The sequence below is a fragment of the Lepisosteus platostomus genome, chromosome 13 (genome assembly GCF_059453375.1).
Source record: "Lepisosteus platostomus isolate fLepPlt1 chromosome 13, fLepPlt1.hap1, whole genome shotgun sequence".
Taxonomy (NCBI): domain Eukaryota; kingdom Metazoa; phylum Chordata; class Actinopteri; order Semionotiformes; family Lepisosteidae; genus Lepisosteus; species Lepisosteus platostomus.
This window is the reverse complement of record NC_142623.1, coordinates 4,588,297-4,606,645: the sequence shown is the minus strand read 5'-3', so window position 1 is coordinate 4,606,645 and position 18,349 is coordinate 4,588,297. Positions and strand designations below refer to the sequence as shown.

Below are 18,349 nucleotides of genomic sequence, written 5' to 3'. Positions count from 1 at the left end.
AGCAAAGTCTAAACTAAACTACAATGTTTGTGGTTGGCTGTCAGTCTGGCTCCCAGCCGTGGATTAGAATAAATAACTAAATGGGATTTTGATGTTTATTTTGTTCAAACGTTGAATTTGAGCAACTTATAAAAACACACCTTCCAAAATGTTATTTATTTGGAAAAGTTTACCTGTTGCGACTCCATTGAAGGACGTAAAAGAGCACTACCGAATGCACCCAGTATTAAAAGTGAAATGTTTACATTTATGGCCATCCAAAGAAATGTGTTAGATTAAATTGGCACACACATGGTAGCAACTGTTCGGACAACATGTCATTAATGTTGTTCGTGTGCTCTCCATAAAAAGGAAATATATTAGAATCTGCATATAATTAAAACTATAATTAAAAAAAACTTAAGATAACAATTTCATTCCATGATAATTACATGTGAAGTAGCATTTCTGTTTGTGTTGATGGGGAGAATGCTTACAAATAGAATAATAATAATAATAATAATTGCTTACACTTATATAGCGCTTTTCTGGACACTCCACTCAAAGCGCTTTACAGGTAATGGGGACTCCCCTCCACCACCACCAATGTGCAGCATCCACCTGGATGATGCGACGGCAGCCATAGTGCGCCAGAACGCTCACCACACATCAGCTATCAGTGGGGAGGAGAGCAGAGTAATGTAGCCAATTCATAGAGGGGGATTATTAGGAGGCCATGATTAGTAAGGGCCAATTGGAAATTTGGCCAGGACACCGGGGTACACCCCTACTCTTTTCGAGAAGAGCCCTGGGATTTTTAATGACCACAGAGAGTCAGGACCTCGGTTTTACGTCTCATCCGAAGGACGGCGCCTGTTTACAGTATAGTGTCCCCATCACTATACTGGGGCATTAGGACCCACATGGACCACAGGGTGAGCGCCCCCTGCTGGCCCCACTAACACCTCTTCCAGCAGCAACCTTAGTTTTTCCCAGGAGGTCTCCCATCCAGGTACTGACCAGGCTCACACCTGCTTAGCTTCAGTGGGTTGCCAGTTGTGAGTTGCAGGGTGATATGGCTGCTGGAATATATTCACAATGTTTACATATTTTTGTACATTAAAGATTTTTACTCACCATTAATAAAAAAACAGATTTGGATATTTTTTTCTGTGATTTGTACATTTAGCTCTGAATGACATACCATAGTAGTTGTATTTAATATGTGACGTGTTTTCTTAACTGTGACTGTGCACTCTACTGTATGTCAGATGCATAATTTGGGAATCACTGGGGTACCCAGAATATTCTTGGACTATATGAAGGCAATTAACACAACAGCAGACATACTGGTACAACTAAAAGGGCTTTAACTGCTGTCGCTGACAAAAGGTTACATCTCCAAGGCAAATATTTGCTTTTCTGTTTCTGTAAATGAGATTCTTCCTGACTACGTGTAGAAAATGGGCAAAGTACAATGAAATTAAAATGTCAGATGCCTTTTACTGTCTGCTCCTGGCACACACTTGCAACTTACTCCTAACATGGAGTCAGACCAAAATAATGCACAGCTCAATGACCACTACAATCCAGGTAGAGCTCTAAAAAGGAAAAAAAAAATGTTTTAGCAGGGAAGATACTGCATTATTGGGTTTAAAAAAAAACAACTAATTTTAGCTTGTAAGTACAATTCAACACACAAACACCGAAGCATCTGTTCAAAGAGGTAGAGACTTGTCTTCTTATGGTTTCTGTGGTTTAGCAGTATACACCATGTACACATATTTCTGTATAAAACCTTCTTTCAAGCAGAAATCATCTAATTGAACAGGCTATGTCCTGCACGCTGTGAACACATGAAATAATAATCTGATTCACAGACAAAAAATCAATAAACAGACTGATTAAGTTGAGCACAAAGGTTATTCTTGTTAAATGGATTTAACCCGTGCTTCTAGTGGAGGGGGTAGAAAAATGGGTTGATTTTATCTGACACCAACTTTGAGAATAATTTCTTACTTATTTCACAGGTGGGTGCATTCGCAGATTTTCTGGAAAACTGCACAACTACAAACAGGAAGTGGTTTGTTTCAGTTTGTGTATACAGGTCCTGCTGACATTTATTTTTTTTCCACAGGTGAAACTAGCATCTGCCTGCACTGCTAAATAATGTAATGAAACCAGTAGCAGGTTCGGTGTTATTTGATTCAGTGACCGAGAATGAAACATTTAAGATTTTTATTCTCATTTTACTTAACAGGCCTGTGTGTTCTGCAGTGGAAGAAAGAGTAACTACAACCTGCATGTGTCTGTCAAAGCACCAAAACGCACATCTTATGAGCACAAACTCAGTATTGTACTTTGTCCTTTAAACTTGGCATTTTCGCCCTTGTTATGCAACATTTTCCTCCACTTGATGAAGGCTGGGTATTTCCACTAAAAAGCTAGAACAGAAAACTAAGGCAATGCCAACAGCAGGGTCCAGAATTAGTGGGCATGTGGACTAAACTGCCCCCTTATGCACGACACTGTCCAGGAACATGTAGAGGCTTTTTGAGAAACTGCGTGAGAGTGGCTGCACTGAAAAATACCAGGCATGCTTTCTTTCGGTGCTCTGGGGGCGACTGTGCTGCCTCTGGTCACAGGGTAGTGACAATCAGTTACAAATACTGCGTGCCTCCACAAGTCTAACACACACACAGCACTCCATTGCATGCTTAATAACAGTCCTGCGTGGGCTGTAATGCAAAGGAGATCCAGAACTTCCTCTTTCTTCTGTATTGTTCTTATTGTTCTTTCTAAACAAATATTGCGACACATGTAGCCACATCCCTCACAATAAAAGCAGACTGAAAAAGAATGGATGGAAATGATGTATACAATAAGTTTTTTGCATCAAGAGTTTAACCCAATAGCTAATTACAAACTGCAGACTCTGGTCTTCATGATAGGCTTCTATTGGATAGAAGCAGGAGGCTCCTGCCAAGAGCGCTACAGAGAATTTGTGATTTGCCACTGGCAGATAGGTTAAAGCTTTAATTTCATGCAGGCCCAGAGTTACTGCAACTACAAGAGCTCATACAACAGGATTCACTTAGACTTGTCTGGCAAGGTATCCACAGCTTCTGCAGTCTGTGCTGCTGGGAGACACCCAGGGTCATGACATCAGGAAAAAAAACAATTCCTGTCTAGAAAGTCCTCAAGCCAAAGTGGAACATTTCCTTTGAAGAAGCTTAAAGGAGATGATGAATGTTTGTTGTTTTTTTTTTAAAAAAAGGGTCTTTCCAGAAGTCATCAATAAGGTTTTGTGTGAGTTGTAGACATGTGATTCACACTTTAAATACCCATCTACAAACATCTGCACAATCTCCCCGTATCCTCCACCTGCTGACGTGCAGTGTTAGAACGAATTTGTCTGTGTTTGCATAGCTAATACAGACGATCTATCAAACCGATTCACATGATAGTGCTAATGAAACCACCTCCTACCGGATACTGTACCTTGCTGTAGTATAGTTTCTGCCAGATTTATTTTAGCTTCCCTAGAATCAGGACTCTTTCAGCATCTGTTAATAGTTACTGTCTGTTCCCCTCCATCTTATATAGTTATAGGCAGCCATCTCCTTTGAGGTGTGCAATGCGTTGTTACTTATTTCCAGGGCAATCTGCAGTTTCAAACGTCACTGGTAAATAATTCCCACAGAGTTTCTCCCTTTCCTCTCTGAGATGCACCTTGGTTCTCAAAATATGCTCTCTCACCCCTTGACAAAACTGTACAAGTAGGGCAGTTCTTTAACCCTGAGACACAGTACATCATATCTATAGAATGAAAGAGATAGAATCATGTATTTATTTTAACTTAATATTAAGAATACATGAAAAAATATATGTTTTACGTATATTTTACGTTTACATTAAAATACCCAGGTTTGATGATACATAGCCAATGTATTGACAGTACATGCCTGTGCTTAATTAGTTTTTTTAATGATTTACAGATGAAATCTGGCCTGTCTCGCTCCCCCAGAAAGGGCATCTTGCAACTGCCAGGGGAGTATGTGCACCCCAGGTTATGTACCACTGCCCTAGGGGCTAATAAAGCTGGAAATGAATTGAACTTTAACATAAAGTGCTGAATATTTATATTAAAGCAAAAGAAAAATGACTTAAACACTGATTCTATCCAAAACTTCTTTCACTAAAACACTGAAAACGCCTATAGTACAATCAGCCAAATGTACAAATGGACCAATGGATGGAATGTTTAAAAAGGATAAGTATCAACTAAGAAAAATACTGTATCTAAATGTCAATCAGAAAACCAAAGCTATTTTTCTTCACCACAACATAAAAATGTCTGTTTGGGAATTTGACATCCTATCTTGTAATGCACACAGATGTTTTACTTTTGCCTTGAAAGTAACTTTAAAAATAAAGTGATTCACCAAAGTTCCATCTTTTCATTTTTTCAGAACCATAAAAAATATGATATTTACTGTGTGTTTAAAAGAATACTCATCTAAAATATATTATTCACCTGCCCAGTACCACCCAAAATACTAAAACTTTTAATCTTTTACATTTTATTTTACTGTTTTTTATTTTTTATTAAAATAATATTTATTTTTTCTCTCTTTTATTCAGTTGACGTTTTGTGTTCTCAAAGGCTTGATGACAGGGATGCTGAAAAAGGTTGAAGACCTTTTGAGATCTGGCAGAGAAAACCAATAAATTCCTCTTTGTATATTTATTAACTTTTACCCCAGATAAGTGATAAAGAAGAACAAAAAAAATGTTGTAAGCAGCACAGTGGTTAAGGCAGTTTGGCTGGGTATCGTGCCAGTGCTGTGAGGAATGACTTTCAGATACATACAGTATAACCATCATAGCTGTTAATCATTAGAATTACATTGAAAACATAAAAAAGTTTGTTTAATTGCAGACCAGACCAATACAGGTTACATAAAAAAGTTAGTTTACCTATTTAAACTAAAATGGGAAAACTGCATACTGAGACAATATGACAAGAGACAAGAGACAGAGAGGCAATTGGTGTACATTCAAACAAGACTAGGGGGACTGCACTCTGAAAGACAAAGTCATCTCAGACCATTCGCATCTTCACACAGCTATGTACTCTATTCTTTCACTTGTCAGCCATTATGGCCACAAATAGTGCTTATATTATGACCCTTCTGGTATCCCTCATATCCTCATTTGTGTTTGTGGTAAATTCCTCTGATTCCTACTGCACTTTCCTCGTGACGAAACAAATATCTGGAAAGGTTGAATAACTTTAAAAATACCCTGTATCTAAATGTCACATGGATAAAGGCTGGCACAGCACAGGTGTTCTTCCCAAACATTATTGTGTTGTTGTGGATATGACTGCAGTTTGACTGGATCCCTGAGATGAATAAAGAGAGAAAAAATACATATTATTTTAATTTAAAAAAACCAGTAAAAATGTAAAAGATTAAAAAAATTAAAATTAAGGGTGGTACTGGGCATGTGAATATCACCCTGAGATTATATTAGGCGACAACCAGCAACAATTAAGCTGCACCACCAGGGTGTGGCTGCAGCCTGTAGCCTGGATAATTTCAGGAATTTTGGATCATTCCCACATGTGCTAGATGGCCTCTTCTCAATTGCAAGCTTTATGAAAGTCTCGGTTTTCCAAAGTCAGGTGTGGGCCTCCATCAACAATGCAGAAAAAGTCAGAGAGTTCCCACACCTGTGGGTTTCAGAAAGGGAGGTGGTGTGAAACTAGCTGTGGAGCAGGAGCGAGAGGGACATTGTATTGTTTCACTCTCAGCTAAACCAGCAGGAATGATGACCCAGATACAGGCGGTTATTTTGGATCAGGTATCCCAGGATATTTTCACAGTCTCTGTCCTCAGTTAAAAGAAGACATGACCTCCACTCCCCACGCCCATGTGAACAGTCTGTTCTCACTGAGAGGATGCAGTCCCAGAGTTGGATTCTGCAGTACCTAAGGCAGAGAGCATCTCTTTTGTGAAGGGTTGGGGATGTGGGGTTAAAACAAAGTGATATCCCAGCTAATAAAGATGAAATACGTTCGTGAAACACACAAACAAAAAGCACTGATCGCAAAGGCCTTTGGCTGTCTTTGTGTGAGAGTTTGCCATATCAATGCAGCTGAAATACCAGGAACAATTCCTACTGAGCTAGGCTTCTTTTTCTCTTAATTTTCCCCTTTATAAAGCTGCCAATTTATTTTAACTTTCATGGGTTTACAGTATTTGCCATCTGTTAATGGTTAGTGCAGTCGAGGCTAATCACTTCTTCAAAAACAGGAACTTATTCTTTTTGACTATACAAGAGTGCAGGCTGTTAGAAAATAATGAGCAAAATGATAAAAGATTGTTTACTTTCATCTTAATTGAAATACATTTTTATGAATATCTAATCTATAAGCTAGTAGCATCACACTGCAATATAAAGAAAAAAATATCAGTAAATTAATCCACAGAAGTACATTTCAGCCTCATTATTATTACCTTTTCTTGGATTAAAGGTTGCGATGAAAAGGGAGATGAATTCAGCTTCCTTCAAACACATATTGGCTCACTTAATTATTAGTTAAATACTTAGCAAATTAACAGTTCTAGTCCTAGGTTTTTGAAAAATAATGTATTTATGAGTAGGAAGTTCAAACAATTAAAAATACATATCCAACACAGGACATGTAAAAGTTACATAAACAACAATATTACTCACATGTAAAAGATTAATGCGCTTGATGATATTTCTTTAACCGGAATTATTTTGTTAGTAAAAACAGCAGGCTCCCATCTAAACACTCCTTACTCACATCCAACAGCACATTGTAACCCTCAGCACAAAAGTATATTAATATGTAAAGATATTAAACTTTTATTTGTCTCAACCGACAGATATTATTCTGCTAAAATAAAAAACAAATCCTAAAATAAAATCACATGGGTGGTTGATGGACGCTAGTGCTAGCAGTGTATGTTGCATAAAAAAACATCTTTGACTTCGGCAGCAAAGGGTTTTTAGAACTTGGCACCTCTTTTATTGGTGCTTTTCCATACTGTAGATAATTCGAACGCAAACTACATAACTTTCTGGAACGAAGCAAGACACAGTCTCAGTCCCTGCTCGCTTTTGCTTTGTTTCCGTCTCCTCCTAGAATCTGATTTTTCAATTAAGCTTCTAAAATCTGAGCCTTGTTACTCAGCATGTGTTTGAAACTTGATAACACATCACTTGGCAGAAACAGGCCACAAAGGACGAGAAGAGCACTGCTACTTAGATGGAGCCCAAAAAAAACTTTGGGGCTTTTATAGCTGAAAACTATATCTGGTCAAATGGCACCTTTGGTACTAGTATTACTCTTCAGTTGGTAACTTAAGCTTTGTAATGGGGATGATAAGGTTGCCCAGTACAGACTGAATTACCTATTGAATCGCGTGTGCAATTTGAAATAGCACGTACTTTACAAACCAGCAGTCTTCAGTAATCGCAATCACTAAAACTGTGAGATGTGTTAAACACAAATGCGTGTCCACAACTTGTGGTCTGTGTTAAGTCACACATTAGGTTCTGCCTTTGGGATTTCACTTTGTCTTTTCATGAAGACAGCTGTAGGGCTGCATTGTAACAACTGCTCTGAATATGGCAACAGGGCCGCTAGATACAGTACAACCTCCTGACAGCTTCCAAAGCTGGATATCGCTGTGGCCCTGTCCACCACAACACTTTAACATCTGCTCCGATTTACAAAGCACAGATATTTAATTACAGACCCAGACTTTCATTAGAGTCCCTTCAATGGAGCCATAGTGAAGACCAGCAATTACAAATTAAAATGTGGTTGAGCTACAGAACAGTTCACTTCAGTCATTCTTTTTTCTGTGTCCTGGGCTGCATTAAGGAGGAAAAGATCTAAGCTGTTTTGGCTCCAATTGGAATACCGGCAAGTTTCCAGGCAAACTACTTGGAGGCACTGACAGTATGCCCTGAAGCCAATTGACCCAATATGATCTGTTAAGGATTTTTAAAATTTGTTTACAGAGCACGTCTGTGGGGACTAATTGAGCATTTTTCCATGGCACAGCAAATTTGAGCAATTCAGGCATTTGACTTGTGTCTGATAAGGCATATAATGTCTTTTTCATTCATGTCACAGAGAAATACATTAGTTCTGAATGCGGGATATCTGACTGAACTTTGGAATTCTAAGTACTAATTTGGGTTGCAGCTTTTATGTCTCAGAGTTGCATTAGACAGCATGCAGGTGGAGATGAATAACTGAATGAGTCAGCATGGAATACAGGCTATACTGAACAATGACTGCCCGAATCCTAACATTGGAATCAGCCACCAACTTCCAAAAAGGTCCAGAGTCCAGTCTGCTAGGAGACCTGACCTGGATACTCACTCAGATAGCAAGTACAAATGTTCATGGATTTGGCTGTTGTCAGTGACACTGATGGGAGCCCAGCTGTTCAAAATGCATTAACGCCTTCTAGACGTTACCGGGCTGAGCCTTGGACTGTGTCAGCATGTAGGGATGTTTGGAAGGAAATCAAGAAGTGGTGAAGCAAATATAGTTTTTATTGGCATATAATTTGTTGACGGCACAGTGCATTTAGTGGATAACCGATCGACTCAATGAGGAATTGAAACAGGATACAGAAACTGATTCAGTTTTAAAAAAATACGGCTGCTAAGTTCATGTTTGGTATATGCATATTTATGTATCACAAATAACATGCTATTGCATTTTAGAAAACTGTAGTTGCATGGACCTAGTTGTAAAATTTGAGTGGAAAGACTGCTTCAGTTAATTATATACTTTGTCATTACAGATTTTACACTGGCTTGATCAGGTCAAAATGTGATGTAAACCAACGTCTGCCCATAGTGGGAGCTTTTCTCTGTTTCTGAAGAGACCAACTGTTCTGATTTTTGGTGAAGTCCAGACATTCTTACAGATAGTTTACCTAAACCACAGAGTTGCTAGCTGAATAGGTCATTTTTACTTACATTCCACATATATCAGCTGTAGGTGGATCTGCTTATCTGTTTCTATAACATTCCTTTCAAAGATCTGGGAAAATATCTGTACTGGATGAGGTAATACAGCTACTCCAGTGATCTGTTATGAGACACTTTTAATCCCTTCTTGGAAAATGACCTTTGCACAGTTGCTCTCTCTAAATGTGGTTTCTAACAGCAGCACTGACTGACGGGTCATTAGTTGTTTAAAGCTCACACTTTGCACTGTCCTTAGAAGGATAAGGACAAGCCTATTCCCTGGAATTATACAAAAAAAGGAGCAAATCCACTCTGTTTGTTCTCCGAGGAAATAAACAGAGAAGCTACTATGGCTTTTCAGAAGAAAAAATGATGTTTCATTGCGTTTGTTATCTACTGTACGTGTAACTAATAGAATTGTTTAGTTTTAAACAAAAGCAGTGGTAGCCTGTATCTGAAATTAAGGTTTTTGCTAATTTACTATATCAATGTATACATATTAAATTACACTTATTTGTGGGTACAATTTAATCTAGGTTTATTTATAGTTAAGATGTTCCAGTGAATTAATTTAAGATACCAGGTCTCTGTACCTATGGGACTTACTTGAACCTATATTTTAAGTTCAGCATGGTTTGAATGTTTAAGAAGTAAGAAGACCTCACACAAGTCAGTTCTTTATGGTCCCTATCCTGAAAGCATCCATCACTATCAATGTTAAAGTTTTTATTGCATTACATTTAATAAATATCCTAGACACTGAAGAACAGGGAATACCGTGTTTCGCATCATATACCCGTCAGTTTAAATTGCTTTGATGTGATTCATGGTTCTGAAATCAGTATCATAGTTCTTTTGATGCTATACTGTTGTTATTTTAAGACTGGTCAGCCTTTAATATCTCACACGTGTAGTAAAAAAGCTTACCGGTCCTTAACTATGTGATAAAAGCAGCAAAAAGGTTGAAAAATGTTCAGTTCTCTTTATCAAAGGCGGCAAACACCTTTTTAATGATATGCAATAATAGTTTAGATAGCATTAACAGAGAAATGTTAATAGTGTTTTTATAAATTACCAGACAATAAAGGACTCTCACGCATCAGACAAAGAACGTACATTAGTTTGCTCCAATTATGTAGCTCAGCTATTTCAGGTTATTATACACCACGTGAGTCTGACAACAGTGCTGACAAATTCATACGTTATTCCTCCAAAAAGTAATCAAAGCAGCAGTTTGAACTGTAAAGAGTTTTCTTCTATATTATGTAGACTGCAGAAAAATAAACAAAAAATGCACAAAACGTTCACAAAATCTAAAACTAAAATATTTTATTTGCTATTTAGTTTATTTGCAGTCTTTCCTAGCATATAACCAGGTCCAAAACAGCAACATATTAAAATGTTTTTTTTAAATATCATTGGGCATCAAATGTTTTTTTATAGAACATACATTGAGGTTCACAGCTGTCTTCAGTATCTGTGGAAGTACTATCAATTGAGAAGGGAACCGAGTTCACTAGGGTTTGAAATCAGTTCAAACATGCTTCTGGGCCTCTTATGGAATATTTTAACAAGTCTCTGGTCTTTCAAAGCTGAAGGCCAAGACTTTAAATGGCTACATGTCAGGATACAGAAACTACTAGACAAACCTGTGTTCCTAACCATTTCTACAACAATAACAAGGAATACTAAACTCAGCTTCCTTTAAAACATGATTAGGTTAAAGGAAATTGACAGACCGGAAACAAATGACCTGGCACATAGTGTATTTGGCTTCAGATGTGGGTTGAATTGCCTACAGAAAATGAAAGCCACAATTAGATTTTCAGTTAGTGGTTTGTGCTTTATCGTATAAAAACCTTGAAGCCTTGTAAGGGAGTTTATGTGCTCTCTGAAAGCCATCCAATGCATTGGTAACACATGTTGAAAAGCAGAAAAAAACTGTGAGAAGGTGGTAGTGTGTTTCAGACAGAGGCGCGATTTATTTAGGTGGAGGTGTTCTCCCCATTAGATCAGCAGGAAGCATCATAAAACCTCAGAGGACTTCTAATAAACCAGTGTTTCTAGTAATCTCTGGGGGTGGGGTTCAGCCACCAGGAAATCAACTCTCCTAACACCTTGGGGGATTTTTGTATACTCACATGGCACTCAGGCCTTCAGGGTTACAAACATTGATGGGAGACAAAGGATCAGATGATCATACATTCTAAGGAGCGCAGAAAGCTGATAGTGAGGGTGATCTCTTCTTTTCATAAAGAAAGGGATTGGAATCACCTATTGCTTTTCTTGTTATGTCCCCTCCACCCTCAGCATGGAAACTTTTTTTGCAGCAGCTCAGCACACTGCTACAAGCTCCGTGTAGCACAGGAAGTGCGGGGTGGAGATAGAGCTTGCACATGTTCTGCCATGGAAACCTTCGCTACTCGGCCAGCTGCCATTTTCTCTTTCCACACAGTCTGCATGAAGCAGAGGCACTGTGAAATGGGGGATTGTCGCAGACGAAACTGCTCCTGTGTGGCAGACTGAGGACATCCTGACCCTGCCCAGCGCTGCCAGACCCTGTAGATGTTCTCCCAGTTGTGCTTCTCCAAGCTAATGACATTTCCTGGAACACAAGCATATAAGACCTTAAGAACATATGAAAGGTTACAAACAAGAGAACGCCGTTCAGACCACTTGTCCGGTTGGGCTGTTCATCGATTTGTGAGGATCTAAACCAGACATGTTTTGAAACAAAGCCAACGTATCAGCTTCAACTACATGGGGTATCTTGTTCCATACTCCTACAACCCATTGTGTAAAGAAGGACCCCCCACACAACTATTGAAATCAGGACTGTAGGGCTCGACTTATGCTGCTTATAAACATCTTCTCTTTCTGAGCTGTTTGGGAGCACCTCTCAGTGTGAAAGTCTAGAGAAGGTGGGGATTTATTAATGTCGTTTTTCATTTTCAGTAAACACAGGCAGACACTTAGACTTAGTGTGGTTGTTTGAGTAAATTTGATCATTCCGAAACACTAAAAAAAAAGCTGTCATGGCAGAGTGAATTGAATTTCTTGTTTCAGCTGATCATGGACTAAAACGCTATAAAATGAACAGCTTTAATGTATTCAAGATTTTAGGCAAAAAGCCTATGGGAAGCAGTGTCTAATGTCCCAAATTAGCTTTATCAACTAAATAAATGAACAGCAAAGGCCACCGTCTTTGTCCATTTCTTTTCATGTGTGTTGGTTTACTAATCACTTGGGAATAATTCTACTTTAGAAAGGTTAGAAAGGTTAAATATTTAATTTTTATTTGCCTTAGAATTGTTTCCTCCCTCTTCTTCTATTACGTTCGTCAAACAGTCTCTTCTGTCTCAGAGTACAATCCAAGATAAAACATTCCAGTTCCAAACAACATTATTGAATGAGTTCTGCAAAGCTATTCATATTCCCAAAGACAACTGTACGTATAAATGCCTGTAAGAAGAATTAAACTGATGCCAGAACTATTCTCCAGGGTTGTGTCTTGAGTATCTACTTCAAAATCCAATTGTACAGCAACACACCAAACCCCTGCCAAGAGTCCAGACTTCAGACTGTGGCTCAGATAATGGAGGCCCGTTAACTCATCAGAAAGTTTTCTCAGCAGAAGGTCTATACTATAAACCCTTATAGATCAAATCAAGGGTCTGCATCGTCATTTCGTTTCTGAATTACTCCGTACCTGATTAAACTCTGCTCACGATTGAAGAGGGAGAAGATTACTAGCAAATGCCCTGTGCCAGAGGCGGATGAAAATACCACCATCCCGGAAAAGTCATTTTAAATCATTCTAAATAGAGAATTGTATTGAGAGGATGGTTTTAACCAAAGCAAGCTGCTGCTGAATTTCCTCCAAAGGGCACAGCATAAGAACTGGCTCAGAATGCCACACTCAGAGTGAATCAGAAGCACAGCTCGGGTTTGAACCAGGAATCTCCTGGTAGCAAGCCCTTTGTGTTAATAACTGGGGTCCAAACCTACATTTTCCAACACTTTCACCTAATTAGAATTTATATGATTGCGAGAAAGAGGAACAAAACAGCTACAGACAGAGTTTTTTACATTGCAATTACAATATATGTGATTGCAATAATGACATTGGGTTAAACCTAATGGTGTGCGCTAATAAGGGAGAGAAATTAGATTAATCTGAGGAAGACTGCTGCTCAGTCATTTTCTCCCAGTGAAGCAGGGAACAGCTGTGGTGTCAAATCTGTTCTGTTCCTGTCTTGTGCAACCTACCAGGATTGTTTTCTGTTCTTTTCCTTGAGTGGAAATGAATGAACCAATTAAGGACAATACTGTCGGTGCTGCCAGTTAGAAATATTTACCATGAACGGAATTATACAGGCTCCAAGGCACATCGGTTCAAAGCCTGACAGTTTTCTGTAATTATGAAGTCGCAGCACTTCAGCAGGTAATGTTTTAAGAGTCAAAAGCAACATGCACAGGGCTTCAGTCCTGCTGCCAGTAGTAAAATGCTAATATTTAACAGATGTGCAACAGAATTTGTTCTCTTGTGGTTGCTGACTCACCCAAAATTTTGGTTATTTCCATTGAACTCAGATCCATTTTTTTTAATTATCATGAATGTTTGCCATTCATCCCAACAGTCCGCTTACTTCCTTTATTTATGAGCAGGTGTTTACGCTTGCTCTGTTGTTTTTAAAGTTGAGCATATTGTACCATCAAAATTTATTTGTCATTATTTTAAAGAGAGGGAATTAGGGGAAATCAATGCCTCGCCTTATGAACTGGAAAGTAAGTTTGAATTTTTAGCGGGATAATCTTTTCTCGCAAAGTTACAGCACAATGCCATAATTGGCACAATAATGATTTTTCACTCATCTATAGCAAAGTTATTTTTTGGTCTAAAGATACCAAAAACATGAACGCAGCACTGGCGGTTAACCAGTATGCAATTACACAAAAATACCTAGTGGTTTTTAAAGAAAAATTTTGCAGCACTTGAAGACCACAAACTCCGTCGTAATAACTGCTTGATTGAATGATTGTAAAAGCTTTCAATCAGACAAATCAATGCTGGTCTTTCAGCAGGCTGGAATGTAGCTTTACAGTGCTGCCACTGTAGTTCGACTGACATGTCTCAATGGGCTGATCCAGACTGCCTCAGCATGTGTGCTCTGCTAACACTTGTTTAGTTCACAGGTGCTCATCAACAAGCCTGGGCACAGCTGCCCCACTATACTCCAAGGAGAGGCCTTCAGAGTTCAACACCATCAAAGACTGGCAGGAGAGACAGTTAACTGCCTTTCCCTCGTTTGATCCCAGTTGAACCAAGCGATAATTAGCAAAAGAAACATTCATCTAAACCCAACTCCTAGGCCCCAAGGCCACATTCTGCTGTTTGCCTTAAAAGTGATCTAAGGGAATCCCTGTTCGAAGGCATGAAGAAACAGTTCCATTGATTTAGCACAAACAAGCTATTTTGTTCACAGCACGGCTGAGCATGAGTTAATTCAACGAGGTGCAAATAAAAAAAGACAGATGCCTTGCTTTCATCTCTGCCTGTCAATGTTACAGCCTGCAGATTTCCTCACTTTCAATTAGTCTTTACAATGAAATCACAACACTGCAACATGTCATGGAACTTCCAGCTACTACCAATTCCACAGTAAAACACACATATGGCGCCATGTCATTCTTTCGAACACAGGCCATACATTATATATTATCTGGTATCTTTATGGTACTAAAAAACCATCGTTATGAAGGAAGTTTAAAGAGGCTGACTCAGATAGTGAACAAAGGAGATTTCTTAAAGTACATCTGAACGAGCAATTTGAAAGCTGTTTTGTCCTATTATATTAACTGAGGTTTTTAAATATATTCATATTATTTTATCAAAAACATTCTCCTGTGACTCATTTGAGGTGAAAATCTTTAAGAATGATCACAACCAGTTTCTTTCCATATTACAACATTATTCTAGATCATTCACAAATGTAAACCATTATTTTCTCTTTTTGTCTCCCTTCCCTCACCCCTTGAAACTGACAGGGTATTTATGGAAAACCCATTAAGGTTTTTCCTAAGGGTTTACACATTTGAAAAATCATCTCCTTGGCTGTAATTTCAACACAATATAAACACTGACAACCTCAAATCATGTTGATATTAGAACCTGCAAACAAATTGAAGGCCCAGAGTCAGCTGCTCATATAATTTCTCCTAGACACAATCAGAAGGTGTTCCAAAATGGCTGCTGTCCAGCACACAGACAGACTACCATAATTCGCAGATCAAGGACTCATACATAACCTACAAGAAAAGACTTCATATCACACTGAGAACACAAAACGGGCTATGAAACCACAATTAACACCATCAGACTCTCGCTTGCAGAAGAAGAGGTGACAAAGATAGGTTGGAAACCACCTAAAATGAGCTAGTTGTATTATTTTATCTGCCTTATCTGTGAGAAGCTAGTTTTTTGGGATTTCCAAATGACAGACTGGTTACCCTCTTTTGTTAGATCCATCGCAGGACACACACACATTCGCTCAAAGGCCAGTTTTATGGGAAGTGAATTGAGTATGTTTTTTGGGTTGTTGGAGGAGACTGGAGTACCCAGAGCATTCCAAACAGACAGGTTCCTGGGTCCAGAATTGAACCCGGAGACCCAGGGCTGCAAGACAGTGAGACAGTGATCCTAACCACTGCCTGCGCCACCGTGCCACCTCTCTGGGCCAGCATAAAAGGAAAAACAAAAACAATGAGAACAATGAAAACCAGCCACACAACAGCGATGAAAGATGCGCTGATGATACTCTACTGAATAAACCCTTTTAAATAAATATTCACAGCCCGCATGTTTTACATTAGGTAGTGTCTCATTCCCGAGCTTTAGGTTTTTGGGAGTTATTTTTTGTTCTATAGTGGTCATACAAAAAATAAAAAACAACATAAACAAACTGTCCCAAACCCCCTGAGCCTTCCCATCAAAGCAGAGAAGAAATTACAGTTTTAATTCCCGCCCAGGCCTAGGGGGGCCTCACTGAGGTTTCAGGGGGCAGAGGAATTGCAGTCCCTCCATCTTCAAGTCTAGGAAACCAAACAAATTAGAAAAAGCTTCACTGTCTCTGAGTAACGAGTGGTCTCCATCTGACCTGTATGATTAGAAGTTACAGTCTTGAGTTATTTAAGCTCATTAGGAGCTACTTACATAATTTTTCTATGGGAACAAAACAACCGTCTGAAAGCAAATATCTACAAATACAGTGAAAACACATAGCAACAGACGATAAAATCAACTGTTATTGTGATAATAATTATGATTAGTGAGAGACAATTATATATACAGAGGGTTAAGGGAGTATGGAACACGACGATCCAGCTAAGATTTTAAAGTCACAATATTCACATTCACAAAATAGCAGGATGTGATAGCAATAAACTATTAGCAGCTGTACAAACTCGATGGGTCAAATAGGTTGCTCTTGTTAGTAACCCTTCTTAGATTCTTACTATGACTGTATGCCATTATAGTGCATGTCTTGGAACAGTCATAAGGATCAGCATGAATAGGAACTAAATCAGGGAGTTAATGAAATGGCCAATGAAAAGGGTATGGGTGTTATTAAAAAGGTAGATTTTCAAAGGCTCCTTCCCCACCACCTTAAAGTTGCTCCCTCATTTCCTGAAAGTTATTGCATTTATAACGTTTTATGTTGAAATGCGTGCAAGAGACAGCACAGTCAAAGTCTGGAAAAGACACATGAAATCTATGCTTTTGTCTAATAAAACAGTTTGGGAAAGTTATTTGGAGTTACAAAACAGTGAAAGAAATCTTGCATCGTCTGTATCTGAGGTAGGATGAAATGGTAACTTACTTCATTGTGGTATTAAATAGCAGAGTAACTCAATAAAATATCAGTTTTATGCTTTTTTTATCATCTTGTCAAGAAGGTTCCAGTACCTCTGAAGAAGTTAGGATAATGCCAGAGACACAACACTGTAAACATGTACACATGGCTCTTGTTTGCAGGAAATTGAGCTCTGTATGCCATTTTACATGCCAGTGCCCCAAATCAACTGAGAAGCACAACCACAAAACATTTTTGAAAACTGTGCCAGCTGACTCAGTATTATGAAATCTGTGTTGTCCAGAAGACTAAATATAAATCTGTGCACAACATCTGTAAAAGTTTCAGTTTCACAAAACTATCTCATGTTTAGTACATCTTTATAAAATAAACATATACCATATGGAACCATTCATCTTCACCCAGGAGGTAATTATTTTTATAAGCACACCAGAAACAAACATACTTTTACAAATAAAATTTGACACCATTTTAGGATATAATCAACCAAATTTGTCCCAAGAAAGTGTCTCAACACCCCCCACCCACTCTAAAGTACAAAGATTCCACCTATTGAAATCCACAACACAGATATGTGCCTACAACTGTTTGTAAGGGTCATTATAAGACAAAAAAAGGAATCTTTTTTCTGACAAAAAATGTATGATTCTGAAACCATTAATACAGTGGCATACACAGTGGCTTGTCTGTGTGTGTTCTTGTAATGTCAGTAGCACAATCCTAAGAAGCATCCAAACAAGACAATGAAATGAAGAGACAAATTAAGCGAATGTCTTTCCAAAGTCTCAGTTTCTATTCTTAAGTGGTTACCAGCTCATCAGAGTCGCAGGGAAAATTGCTACTCTCACGCCAAGAAAAAGGAATAACAGCCTGAGCCATCTGGAGGAATGGAGCCGTTGTCTCGTTGAGATGACCTGTTTAATTAAACCACATTCCCACAAACTGCATTTGTGGTGGATGCACTGAACAACATCCCCGTACTGAGTCATCCCACAGAGTATGATACACACCAAATAAAGGCATTTTGGCCTTGCCCTGCATCTTGTTTTCTTCTTGAATGACTCTGGTTCCCATGCCCGGAGCCTTGATCCACCGTGCAGGAGGCCGCCGTCCAGTTGACCCTGAGAGACGAGGTGCCTAACGAACTTGCACCTCGTTACTCCTGAGACCAAGGGAGGAATTGCCGGTGCCGGTGCTCAACAGCATGGGCTCGTTCCAACAGAACCGCAACTATCGCATCCAGCCCTATCATGAAACAGCCACCAGGGGCGTGATGGGTTTCTGGCTAGGGAGGCACATCCAAGACTGAAGTGAGGAAGCGTGTCACTGAACAGAGGGTTGTGGGAACAGGGTGCCCAGCCAAGCGAACACAACGGCCTGGCGTCGTTCATGAACCGGCTGGACCAGATCACAGACTGGGCGAGGAGTGTAGGACTTGCTTCGCCTGCGTATCTTGTGGCCTGTGA

At 39.0% G+C, this 18,349-nt stretch overlaps 1 long non-coding RNA gene across 1 annotated transcript; it reads right to left on the bottom strand.

Annotated features, from left to right (window-relative positions):
* Positions 1-10,967: 10,967 nt before the first annotated feature.
* Positions 10,968-18,101, bottom strand: LOC148649689 (uncharacterized). Its single transcript, XR_015925909.1, has 2 exons — positions 17,894-18,101; positions 10,968-11,614 (listed from the first exon to the last, which is right to left on the bottom strand). It is a non-coding gene; the product is annotated as an uncharacterized LOC148649689 (long non-coding RNA).
* Between the last annotated feature and the right edge of the window lie 248 nt (positions 18,102-18,349).